Consider the following 13,723-nt stretch of genomic DNA (forward strand, 5'->3'; position numbering starts at 1 on the left):
GCTGGCCCCTCGGAGATCTGTCCCCCCCATCCAGGACGCTGTACAGGGTAACTTCCCCGGGATTGAGCGACCTCACCTGAGAGAGAGAGGGTAAGTGACTAAGAAACATCCGTACGGTATATGCCATGCGATTGAGTTTGTGACTGGTGCACTCTTTTAAGGTATTAATATCTAGCGCCCTTGTGGTTTGTGTTGCTACTTGTCGGGGGCATTTGTAGCTCGCAATAGTGGATCCTGCTAATTTCTTTTAAATTGCAATAGTGTAATCGCCATCGCACACACAGAACTTGCAATAGTGACGTATTGGGCCCGTTAGCGAAGTCCAAAGAAATTGTTAATTTGAACCTCTCAGTGAAGCCCTTTTTCCCGTTTCGTCACACTCCCCGAGCCACTGGGTAAAGCGACACCTGGCAAAAAAACCACCACCACCACCCCAAAAAAAACCCCACAGCACATCCCCCACTCCCCACCCACCCCTTCTCCCCCCATCACAGCCATGGGGCAAACTCCCACCCCCACCCCCCCAATCTCAGCTCGGCCGTGACCCCCCCGAGACACTGGAACGAAAGCAACGGAGAGCGAGCTCAGGCTCGTGTGAGCTGGAGAGATTTCTCTTTGTTTTTTGATGTTGTCGTTGGGTGGGTTTTGGTTGGTTTTTTTCACAGAACACTTTGCAGTGTGGTGTCGCAGCCCCCAGGGCCGGCGCTGGCACTGCCACCTCACCCCCGGCTCTCGTCCCTCCTCCTGCCCGGTGGCTTTCACCACTTTCCTTGCTTGGTTTGGTTGGTTTTTTTTTCCTTTGTACCTTTCTTTTTTTATATTTGGGGTTTTTGTTTCCTTTTCCTTTTATTTTCTCTTCCCTCCCCTTTTTTCATTTTCCCTTTTTTTCTTTTTCCCCCTTTTTTCTTCCCCCCCTTTTATCTCCTTTTTCTCTTTGTTCTTCTTTCCCCTCTTTTTTTTTCTCCCCCCATTTTTTTCTTTTGGTTTTTTTCTTTTTCTCTTTTCAAACATCTCTCAAGCTTTCTCCGAAGGAACGGCCCCTGGCTCTCAGCCAGCAGAAGGAGACTATGGAAGAGCTCTGGCACCCGTGGGATTGCTTTCCTTCTCCCGCCTCGCACTCAGTAAGAGTGTGTTTTCCAACTCATTTTTTTTTTTTACTAAGAAAATAAACAAAAATAATGCTCCAGCTATCAGTTTTACAAGGCATAGAAAATCTCTAAAAGGGAAACAGAAGTGCAATGTGCTGAGGTATGAAAACCTGAGGTAGTTTTTGTGTGTGGATGTGTGTGTGTCATTTGGGGTTGGGGGTTGTGTGTGTTTTATTTTTGAAATTAAAAAAAAAAATAATAATTTTGCTAGTGTTTTGGTTTATTTTTCCCCCAGACCTGGGCTAACAACCTCTTGGAAATCTGTTTTCCCCCCCTGCCCCTCTTTTCCCCCCTTCTCTCCTTGCAACCGGGATCTTTCCCCAAAGCGTTTACGGCCGAGCACGGCCTTTCCTTTAACCTCTAGAAAAGCCGGCTTGTGCTAAAAAACAAACATCCCCCTCCCGCCCCCACCCCCTCTGAAATGAAATAAATAAATAAATAAATAAAATCCTTACAAAACTTAAAAATCGCCGTTAGTTTTGTTATCGTTACATTAATTCTAAAAACTGATGAGCCGCTGCGCTGTGTGCCGCAGCCCAACCTCCCCCCCTCAGCGCTGGGTGAGCTCCTCTGGCCATGCCTGGGATGAAAAACCGGTGGCTTTTAGGAAATAAAAAATTAAAAAAAAAAAAAGAATAATAAAACCTCTCTTTCTCTCTGCCTGTGTTAGTCCAACTAAAGGGATAGCGTCGGGAGGCGAGGGAGGAGGAAGGGGGAGGCTGTGGGATGGAGAGAGCCCTCCCCGTTCCCCTCGGCTGTGCACCCTCGCAGCGCTGTGGGGAATGGGGGTGGGGGGCTCTTTGGTTTGCACAGGGTGGCCGTGGTGGGGGCTCAGCCCCATCCTTACAGTGCTGGGAGCACGGGGCTACCAGGCGCAGAGTCCCTCCCCCAGTGAGGTGCTTTGGTGCGCTGAGGTGTTAGATGGGGTGGCACAGCCCCTGCCCGCCCCGGGAGGGGGGACACCACCTCTCCGGTGGCACTGGATGGGTGGGAGGGAGGGAGGGAGCAGAGCTCTGGGAGCCATGGAGAAAGGTGTGGGGGTGTCCCTCATCGTGGCAGCCCCCAGCAGCCCTACCCCGCCACCCGGCCACCCCAAGGGACACCCAAGCCCCATCTTGGTCCTCTCCCCGTTGGGTGATGCCCTTCCACCCACCCCGGAGGTGCTCTCCTCTCCTGCGGGGGGGACGCCCAGCGCTCGCCTGGCTAGAGAAGCACCGGGGGGGTGCTTAGGGGGCATCTGAGCTTCCCAGTTACAAGGGCGTAATTAGTGCACCATTAATAACCATTAATAACGACTTTGGCTTTGCTAACCAACTGCGGCGAGGCCCCCACCCCGCTTTAGCACAGGCTTCCTGATGCCAACGCCTCCCCGAGCCACTGGGTAAAGCGACACCTGGCAAAAAAACACCACCACCCCAAAAAAAAACCCCACACCACATCCCCCACTCCTCACCCACCCCTTCTCCCCCCATCACAGCCATGGGGCAAACTCCCCCCACCCCCACCCCCAATCTCAGCTCGGCCGTGACCCCCCCGAGACACTGGAACAAAAGCAGCGGAGAGCAGCTCAGGCTCGTGTGAGCTGGAGAGATTTCTCTTTGGGTTTTGATGTTGCCGTTGGGTGGGATTTGGTTGGTTGTTTTTCACAGAACACTTTGCAGTAGAGGACAAAAACGTGGTGTCGCAGCCCCCAGGGCCGGCGCTGGCACCGCCACCTCCCCCCACCTCCCCCCACCTCCCCCCTCCCCCGGCTCCTGTCCCTCCTCCTGCCCGGGGGATGTTCCCACTTTCCTTCCTTGGTTTGTTTGTTTGTTTTTTTCCTTTCTACCTTTCTTTTTTAATATGTGGGTTTTTTTTTTCTTTTGCCCTTTTTCTTCTTTCTCCCTTTTGTTTTTCGCTTCCCCCTCCTTTTTTCTCTTTTTCCCCTTTTTTTTCCGATTTTTTTTGCCTTTTCCCCCATTTTTCTCTGTTTCCCCTTTCCCCCCCATTTTTATTTTTCTCTTTTTTCACTTCTTCCCCCTTTTTTCTCTTTTTCCCCTTTTTTCTTTTTCCCTTTTTGTTTTTTGCTTTTTCCCCCTTTTTTCTGTTTCCCGTCCCCCCCGTTTTACTTTTTCTCTTTTTTTACTTTTTTCCTCTTTTTCCCCTTTGTTCTTTTTCCCTTTTTTTTTTCCTTCCCCCCCTTTTTTCTCTGTTTCTCCCTTTTCCCCCGTTTTACTTTTTCTCTTTTTTTACTTTTTTCCCCTTTTTTTATCTTTTTCCTCTTTTTTCTTTTCCCACTTCCCCCCCCCCCCCCCCCCCTTTTTTTTTTTTCTCTTTTTAAACAAGCTCTCTCCTGAAGGAGCGGCCCCTGGCTCTCCGCTGGCAGAAGGAGCCTACGGAAGAGCTCTGGCACTGACACGGGCGGGAACACCCACTCACACATCGCAGCACAGCAGTTAGTTTGGCAACACCCCCACCCCCTGTCACAAGTGAGACCCGCACAGACAAAAGGCTCCTGAGTGAGGGCACTGGGGCAGCCCCACCTTAGAAGCAGCAGAGGAGCAGAGCCGTCCGGAGCCATCAAGAGCACAGGAAGGGCTATTCAGGGCCTCATTGTCTGCGCCGAGTGACCGTCTGCTGAGAACCGCTCTGGCGGCTCAGAGCTCAGCCCCAGCAGCAGTCTGGAGCCAACGGGGAAAAGTACACTGGGAGGAAGACTGGCAGCCTTCCTCCACAACGCCCCGGAGAGAATGACCAGAGTGCTGCCTATCCCCATCGCTTTTCCAACTCAGTTCTTTTTTTATTAGAAAATTAATTAAAAAAGGATCTCCAACTCTCAGGTTACCAAGGCACACAAAATCTCTAAAAGGGAGACACAAGCGTGAGGTGCTGAGGTACCCAAACCTGCCCACGTTAGTCCAACTAAAGGGAGAGCGTCGGGAGGCGAGGGAGGAGGAAGGGGGAGGCTGTGGGATGGAGAGAGCCCTCCCCGTACCCCTCGGCTGTGCATCCTCGCAGCGCCGTGGGGAATGGGGGGCTGTGTGTTTGGGGGGGTCTTTGGTTTGCTCCCCTGACCTGCTGGGGGTGGAGGAGGAGGATTTGGGAGTGGGGGATGTCCGGCGGCGGGGTTACATTCATCGGGCGGTGCTGGGCGGCACGGCGGGAGCCTCCCTTGCTGTGCTGCGGGGCCGGGGCTCCCAGAGCGTGTTTCTGCTCCTGCTGCTTCACCTGCTGGAGCATTTCCCTCATCTTGCGCTGTGCAGTCTTGGGGAGGAGAGGGGAAAAGCAAGAGGTGGGGGTCAGGGCACCGCTTCTCCCCCCACCAACCACCCCCGAGCCCCCACCGAGCATCTCGACACTCCCAACAAGCTGTAATTAATTTCAGGTTTGTTATGGGTTAGTCCCACAAATTGATGCGAGGAGACGGAGCCAATTAAGACTGAAGTATTTATTAGCAAGCGGCAGCAAACAAAACAGCGCTGGGCAGCCCGGGAGTCTCACTCCGCCGACGGCTCGCACCCGTTTCCCGAAAGTCCCTGGTTTTATACTCTTCTTTTTCCGGTAGAGGGGTACTCTGCATCTGCACGACACGACTTGTTGCTAGGGGGTCGTTTTCTGCTTTCCTTTTCCTCCTGGTTGTCGCAGGGATGAAAGATTCATGTCTTCCTCACATCATGTACTCTTCGTCTTCATGAGCCCCCCTCCCCTCCTCCAAGTCTTTTTCACATCCTACTTTGTTTGCATAACCTGACCTTTGCAGTTTTAGCCTTGCCCGCTCACAGGATGCGGGCTATCTTGCAACAGCAGGTTCAGCAATTGCCTTTTTGTAAAACAATGTGACAATGCGAGTTTCTAGGTTTGGTGAACAAACAGCGCTGAGCTTATCACAATTCCCCCCTTTTACTTTTCACTATTTTGTTCATCAAACCGCTTAAGCGCTTGTGCTTGAGCTTTTATTGTGCTTGAGATAACCTCCTGTCCAGACGGTCCTTGAGCGACTGGTTGGATCAGCAAATGATCTTCTGTTACTTATTACAATCCTTCCCCTCTTTTTCTTTTATTTACAAGAAATTTGCTGATCAAACCTGGACAGTACTTCACAAGCTGCATTTAACTCAGAGTTTTCATCTGGTATAATCTTCATTTCTAGTTTTGATTGCTTTATTACCATTAGTTGCACTGTTTTTAACCTGTTCTTAACAAAAGCTACAAATCTGTTAACAATAACAAGGCCCCAAGGTTAGAATTAACCACAGTATTATGAGGGGCCCCGCCAGGGTGGAAATTAAGGTAGTTAACTATGGTGCCAATGGAAGGGTTGGTGCTCATTTCTTGAGGCCGTGGTAGTGAAAGGATACCAGCTTTCATTGCCCCACTGTTTAATACCTCTCTGCCTGTCCTCGTCCACTCTCGTGCAGAGAGCAACGGGATATCAACATCTGCTCGGCAGCAGCAGGTAGTCTTCAGGGGAATTTTCTGGCTTTCCTTTTACCACGCCTTTCTCACTTTAGTAACTCTGCTGTTAATTTATCAATAATTCTTAAATATATTTCCACCTGTTTTGTTGCTGGACCTGTTTCCAGAGGAATCTTACAGCACACTGTCTTAAGGCTCAATACCAGTTCATTTCATATACCTCCCAGGGTTCAGATATTGATAGTTCTCATCCCCAAAATAATTTACAGATTTTTGCTTGACTTTCTGATTCCTGATACGTCAGATTTTTGCGACAATTCATACAGCAAGATTGCATGTTAAACGAGACACATGACCACTTCTTACCAAACTTTGCACACTTGCAAACAACCCAACACAGGTGTCCAGAAGTATGGTGCTTTATACATGGTTAAACTATCCGTTACTTCTCTTCTGGAAAAGTGCATTTACCAGTCTTGTTCCTTAATCTTACTCAAAGGTCTCTCGGTTCCGACGTCATAGTCCACCTTTCTGGGAAGATAGGTCTTTTTATTCTGCTAGTGTGGGTCTATCCTTTCTCCGCTGTCCGTACTGCTGTATCTGTGTTAAGTAAAACAACAAAAAGGTCCCTCCCAGCGGGGCGTTAAAGATGTTTCTTTTCTGGTTTTGGTCAACACCTGATCTCCAGGTTGGATTCGGTGTATGGAAATGTCCAAGGGAGGTCTTTTCTTTTAGTGAGTTCTAAAATATACTCCGTTAAGATTTCATCTTCGACTTTCAGGTGTTTTACTAATATTCTGAAATCGTAAGGCATCCCATACAACAATTTAAAGGGGGATATACCAGTATCTGTTCTTGGCTGAGTTCTAATATGTAGTAAGGCTAATGGCAAACATATAACCCAATTCATTCTCGTCTCTACCTTCAGCTTGGTTAGATGTTTCTTTATCTCCTCATTCATTCTTTCTACTTTCCCAGAACTCTGAGGATACCGGGGAGTGTGGTATTCCCATTTTGTTCCAAATAATTTAGTTGCTTCTTGATTATTTTGGAGGTAAAATGTGGGCCTTTCTTCCAAGAGGACTTTAATAACTGTTTTTGCCGTAGTTCTTACCACCGAGAAGGCTTCTACAAAGATCATCAACCAAGACTAATAGATACTGATATCTCTCAACCTTCGGTAATTCAGTAAAATCTACTTGGGTTTTTTTTTTTTGTTTTTTTTTTTTTTTTCAAATGGTCTTTTAGCCAATTCACGCCCTTCTTGTACTTTTTCTCTAAGTTGTCTCTTATTCACTTTGTGACAGGTTAAACATCCTTCTAAGAGCCTTTTTGCTAAACCGTATATCTCGACACAGGCATAGTTGTCTCGACACATCCCATAGTAATAGGGATATATATATTACTATGGGATGTGTCTCGACACATCCCATAGTAATAGGGATATATTTAGCTGAGTATTACAAGATTCCGTACCGTCTCAAACACCAATCAACAAAAACTGTGTCTTCACCTCAGCAAAATGAGCTATTACCCTTGGAAGCGACCGGGCGAGACTTGCAGAAAGGCAAGTACTTTCCATCTTCTCAGACAATGTTTACCAGTTTTTAAATTACTGTTAGAGGAAGAAACTATGACATCATTTGCCCATCCTCCCCGCTTTTTGAACTTAGTGATGATGAAAGATAGCATATTACAAAGAGGATAGAAATACTTTTAGTTTTCCCCCATATATATAGGGGATCAGGCCTAGTACCAGGGGATCAGGCCTAGTTACCAGGGAGTGAGGCCTAGTCAGCATGGGTTTATGGAAGGCAGGTCCTGCCAAACGAACCTCATCTCCTTCTATGACAAGATAACCAGAATCTTGGACGAGGGAAAGGCTGTTGGTATTGTATACCTGGACTTTCGAAAAGCATTCGATACTATCCCCCATACAATTCTCGTGGAAAAACTGGCTTCGCAGGGCCTGGATGAGCATACGATCCGCTGGATCAAGCACTGGCTGACTGGAAGGTCCCAAAGAGTGGTGCTCAATGGATTTAAATCCAGCTGGCGGCCGGTCACAAGTGGTGTGCCTCAGGGCTCAGTGTTGGGACCATTTCTGTTTAACGTCTTTATTGATGATCTCGATAAGGACATAGGGTGTATCATCAGCAAGTTTGCAGATGACACCACGTTAAGCAGGAGTGTTGATTCCCAGGAGGATAGGGAAGCTCTACAGAGAGACTTAGATTGGATCATTGGGCCAACATCAATGGTATGAGTTTCAACAAGGGCAAGTGCCAGGTCCTGCACTTGGGCCACAATAACCCCGTGCAGCGCTACGGGCTTGGGGAGGTGTGGCTGGAAAGCTGCCGGGCAGAAAGAGACCTGGGGGTTCTAATTGACAAGCGGCTGAATATGAGCCGGCAGTGCGCCCAGGTGGCCAGGAAAGCCACCGGCATCCTGGCTGGTCTTAGAAATAGCGTGGCCAGCAGAAGTAGGGAGGTGATTGTGCCTCTGTACTCAGCACTGGTGAGGCCACACCTCGAGTATTGTGTCCAGTTTTGGGCACCTCAATACAAGAGAGATATCGAGGTGCTGGAGGGAGTGCAGAGGAGGGCAACGAAGCTGGTGAAGGGCCTAGCAAACAAATCATATGAAGAGCGGTTGAAGAAGCTGGGACTGTTTAGTTTGAGGAGGAGGAGGCTGAGGGGAGACCTCATCACTCTCTACAACTATTTGAAAGGACACTGTAGAGAGGTTGGTGCTGGTCTCTTCTCACAGGTAATTAATGACAGAACAAGAGGGAATGGCTTCAAGCTCCAACAGGGTAGAGTTAGACTGAACATTAGGAAAGAATTTTTCACAGCAAGAGTGGTCGGGCATTGGAATAGACTGCCCAGGGAGGCAGTTGAGTCACTATCCCTGGATGTGTTTAAGAGACGTTTAGATGTGGTGTTGGGGGATATGGTGTAGGGGAGAACTTTGTAGAGTAGGGTAGATGGTTGGACTCGATGATCCTAAGTGTCTCTTCCAACCTAGACAATTCTATGATTCAATGATTCAATGATTCTACATATATTGTCACACACGCGGTGACTCCCTGTAACAATTAAGTGTAGATAGAAAAGGTGGAAATGGGCTGTTAACCCTTCGTGTACTTTCCTGAGATATACAACATACGTCTTTCATAGAGTTTTTCTTCATGATCAAGATTTGTGTAGTCTAAGTTTAGCCACCCTAAGGTTAGGAATGTAGTTTAAATTTCTCATGTAGGCTCTCTGTTGGAAATGGAGAGATATAGGCACTCTTTTGGGGCTATTTATTGAATCATAAGACAGTGCCAAAGACAGGTGAGAGGACTCACTTTCCCAGAGGTGCTCCGTGCTCTCTGCTGGCTGTCTTGAGTGTCTACAGGATTAGATGCAGTGATACACCAAACTTTTATATTACTAAATGTAGATTAAATAAATACCCCCTTGAAGTGTCTTGTAAAAGGTAGTAACAAGAGAGTTCCGTTTTGTTTTGAATGTTGGGCTTTATCCAACATAATTAAGGTCAGAGGAAGACAAGCTAATAAATATTTACCTCCCTTAATATGTTTCTCCTTATTCTTGGCCAAGTGGCATGACTGAAGAAAATATAATTAGTTTATTCAATGAATCAGTACCAATATAATTCCACTATAGGAGGGAGAGTTATGTTCTTAACATGACAAGACACCAGAGTAATCAGTAGATTAGGCATGAAGAATTGCCACTGACCTGCCACGTGTAATAAAAAAGATTATTATTGTTTGTTTTGTGTAAATGTGCGGGATAAAATCTTGATAATACTGAGTCGTTGTTGGGACGGACACGACACTGGACATCAAGTTGCAGCAATCCAATTTCTTTACTTAACAAGCAGTGCTTTTTTATATTCTTTTACCCAGGTGCTTATCTATGCATATATTCTAGCATTCTACTTTTGCCCGATACGCTCTCACATCACACACTGTTCATGCTCTGGTCAAAGCCAGGATGTTTGCCAACCTTTATCTTTTTACTTAGCTCTTCTCAGGACTCCCCAGTCTCTTCAAGGGTACACGGATATCTGCTCAAGGTCAACGTTAAACTCGTATTCTGATCCCTCGGACCAGCCAAGGTTTCCCACAGGATAGAATACCCTGTTGGTCAGTTTTGGGTCACCTGTCCTGTCCGCTCCTCCCTCCAGGTGGGACCCCACTATGCTTTTCCGCTTCCGACCCTCCGACGGGGCAAATAACAAAGTTGGTTGGCCTTGGGGGTTATAGCAATAAGTATAAGCAGGAGCCTCTCTGCATCCCATGCCTGGGCATCAGCTATAAACAATTGGTCTGATCTCTCTGAGAGAGTGAACACTGTCTGCACAATGTGCAGTTATTTTAGTAGTTAGAAGAGGCCCCGCTAAGAAGCGAAGTTACTGAACGAAATTGGTTCTGTTTTATCTCAAACCAGGACAGTCTCCATCCACAACCTTGGGGGATTCCTCATATACAGGGGTGAAGAGGTGGAGGGTCAGATGTACACATGCGGCACGGGCTGCGTTAACCCCCGCACCTCCCACTGCAGGAATGACCGCAGGCAGACGCACTGTGAACCAAACATCAAACCTTTAATGAATTAAGAAAGAGAGAGAGATGTGGGAGAGTGGGGCTGGGGCTGGAGTGGGTGGGTGCGGGTCGCATGCGGTGGGGATGCGTGCTCCACGCCTTCTCTATCAGCCCATGAAGAGAGGCTGGGGGAGCGTGGGGCACTTTGCCCCCCAGCATCCCCCAGGGTTCTGGGTCGCGTGGTGGCCATGGTGTTGCCATCTGCCCTCCATTTGTTGCTGCCCATGTGCTGCCTGCTGCTGCCCACTGCGGCACCGTCCCGCTCCGGCGTTCCCTCCCACAGGGGTTTGGAGTGTTTTTCCACCTGGCACACCACCATCTTCCTCTTCTTGGGTGGGATGTTGTCCCACGGGGAGGTCTCTTGCGTCCTGGGGGTGCCGTGTGGCGCGGGGCGCTTGGCCTGCTTGCCACCCGCCTCTCCCGATCTAGGCACAGCCTGGCAGGAGACAACGGCTGGTGGCAGCAGCGAGCGGGTCAAAACCTCCTGGGACTGCCTCCTCAGCAGCTCCTCCAACAGTTGGGCCATGCGGGGTGGCCGATGCTGGGGGACAGCCGGGGGTCTGGCCAGGGTTCTTGGCAGCGGGTGACAGAGGGTTCTCAGCAGGGAACTCTCTGGAGGACTCTTCAGGGGATCCTTCCAGGGACTCTTCACAGGACTGTCCTTTAAAGTCTTCTCTGAACTCTCCATGGAGGGACAGCTTTGCTGGTTTTGCTGCCTCGGCTCGGTGGTGGCCGTTGGAGGGCCCCGTAGGCGGGCTCCTTGAGCAGGCTGACCTCAGAACTCGTTGCCGATAATACGGCTATTACAGACGTTATGAAGGCCGAGGCTTCGCGAGGATGGGAGGACTCGGCCTTCACCGCCTTCAGCACTGTGCGTTCGGTGAGGATTTTCTCCACTATTCCTTCTTCTTCTCTTCCTCTTTCTCCTCCTTCTCTTCCTCCTTCTCTTCCTCCTTCTCCTCCTCTTCCTCCTCTATCGGACTGAGGGTTGGCTGCCATCTCTTGGCTCTGCGTCTATGTTTTCTTTTGGGCATTGCTTTGCCCTTGGGTTGGCTGGTCATGGGTTGGTTTGTGTCGGAGGAGACCCTTGGGACCACCAACCGCCGCCTGGAAGGACACAAAGGGAGAGGTCTACCTGAGGACACAATGGGTTTGGGGCTGCTTTCTGCCCCTCCCCATGAGCCACGTGCCTCCTCATGTAGCCAGCAGCAGGTTGGCTGAGGAAACCCCCTGTGCCGGGACCCTCATCTGACACACAGCTGTCCCATTGTCCCTAGACCACGCTGGGGCTCTCCTGAAGAGCTGGAGAAGATCCAGCCCTGTGAAATGGGGGTGTTCCCGGCAGCCACATCCCACCCCTCCAGGTGCTGCCTTCACCACTCTTGGGTGGTGATGACCAAGGAGCGTTCAGGGCTGGGGAACGGGCTCTTGCTGGGTCAGAAGATCATGGAATGGTTTGGGTTGGAAGGGACATTTAGAGGTTCATCTAGTCCAACGCCCCCCGCTGTCATCGGCAGGGCCACCTTCCAGTAGACCAGGTTGGTTCCAGCCCCATCCAACCTGACCTTGAACACCTCCAGTCAGGCTGATGGAATGGTTTGGGTGGGAAGGGACCTTTGAAGGTCCATCTAGTCCAACACCCCTGCCATGAGCAGGGAGGTCTTCAACCAGATCAGGTTGCTCAAAGCCCCATCCAACCTGGCCTGGAATGTCTCCAGGGATGGAGCGTCTCCCACCTCTCCGGGTAAAATGGCCCCGTGTGGCCGCCCACCCTGAGCCTTCAGCCTCACCTGGCCAGAGACCTTGTCCTCTTCTTCTTCTGCAGCTCCGAGATTTCCCCGAACTGCAGTGTTTTGCTTTGAGTCGGGCTCGGAGCAGCAGGAAAGGGAAAACCGGGAAACCCCACTGGAACCAGAAAGAAGACACCTCCTCAGAAGAGCGTCGCTGTGACGCTGCCAGACCACCCAGGGACACGCAGGGGGTGCTCAGGCCTCTTCCCAAAATGTCTGAGGGTTGGACATTCTGCTCCTCTAGCAGCCCCATCGTGTCCTCCCCAACACCAGCACCATTTCCAATGTGGTTTTCCGACTTCATCATCATCATGATGGTCAGGAAGGAGGAGACGGGTGGTGCCGGGGAGGGGACAGGTGTCATTTCTGAGGGGAGGAGGGGGAGGAGAAGGCCTTGGCCCACCATCCTCCCACTGTACCCTTGGGCACATCCCACCCCGGGGCTCTCTTTTGGTGACACCAACAAATCGTTAGGACGAAAGGCCCTCAGGAGTTGGCCTGAAGCTTTGGGACAAGTCGGAGCCTTTTGGCGCTCAGCGTCGGCCATTTCCCCACAACATGGCAGAAGTTGGTTGCCCGTCCCATGGAGAAGAGCTGGGAGCTGCTTTACCTTTCCCACCTTGCTGGAGAGCTGGCAAACTGTCTTTTCTCATCTGCACATCCTCACCAGGGACTTGTCTTGAGGTCTTGAGGAGAGCCCTGGGTGGGTGTTTGGACACACACTCCATCACAAACCTGGAAAGAAGGAGAAGACACCCATATGACCCATGGCACCGCCAGCACTTGCCACTTGCTGCGGCCACCTGCCCGCAGGCAGAGTTTGGCATTGCCATGAAGGCCATTGACTTCCCAAGTCTACCACATCCCATCCCCAAGGACGGGCCTGGGAAATGGAGTCGCCCAGCAAAGAAGTCCAGGCCACCACAGGAAGAAATGTCATCCAAATTCCTCTGTCTTTCCCCTCAGAGCTGCCTTATGGGAGTGACTGCGGCCTGGGGACATCATCAAGAGTCGCCGCCTGGTGTCCCCAGGACACCCGCAGCGGCACAAGGAAGAGATGCTACCTTGGGCGTTGGCATCAAAGAGCGGCTACAGCCGCCAACGTACTCACTTGGGAAAGAGGATGACATGGCCGGAGAAGCTCAGTGAGGCCACGGGTACCACTGGGGACACAATCATGTCCAGCAGATGGGGGACCTGCAATGGAGGAACACAAAGATTCAGGACATCCTCAAGGTGGTTGAGACACTGCACACTGGAGGATGCCAAAGACAGCAGGACATCCTCAATGTGGTTGAGGGTCTCAGTGTTGGAGGAGGTCAAAGATGGCAGGATGTCTCCAGCATGGCTGAGCCACTCAGTGTTGGAGGAGGCCAAAGATGGCAGGACATCCCTCAACGTGGTTAAAGCACCCCACATTGGAAGAGGCCAAAAACGGTGGGACATCCCCCACATGGCTGAGGCTCTCAAGTGTTGGAGGAGCTTGAGGCAGCAAGTGTTGGCAGGACCGTAACTCTCACCTGGACCGAGTGGCTGAACGTGTCCTGAGGGACCCCACACAAGCAGTGCCAGAACACTGCCGTGGGACCGCACGCACCACAGAGAAACCAAAATGCTTACCTTGAAGACAACCTTCTCCAAGTTCTCCTTCCCAGACAGCCTCTCCAGGAAGCTGCGGTAGAATTTCATGTGCACTTTCGTGCCTTCGATGAGGAGCACCCCCACCTCCCTCAGGATGAGGGCCACATTCTCCCCCTTCCCCAGGCAGTGCG

The sequence above is a fragment of the Vanellus vanellus genome, assembly GCF_965231255.1.
Source record: "Vanellus vanellus genome assembly, contig: HAP1_SCAFFOLD_105, whole genome shotgun sequence".
Classification (NCBI taxonomy): Eukaryota; Metazoa; Chordata; class Aves; order Charadriiformes; family Charadriidae; genus Vanellus; species Vanellus vanellus.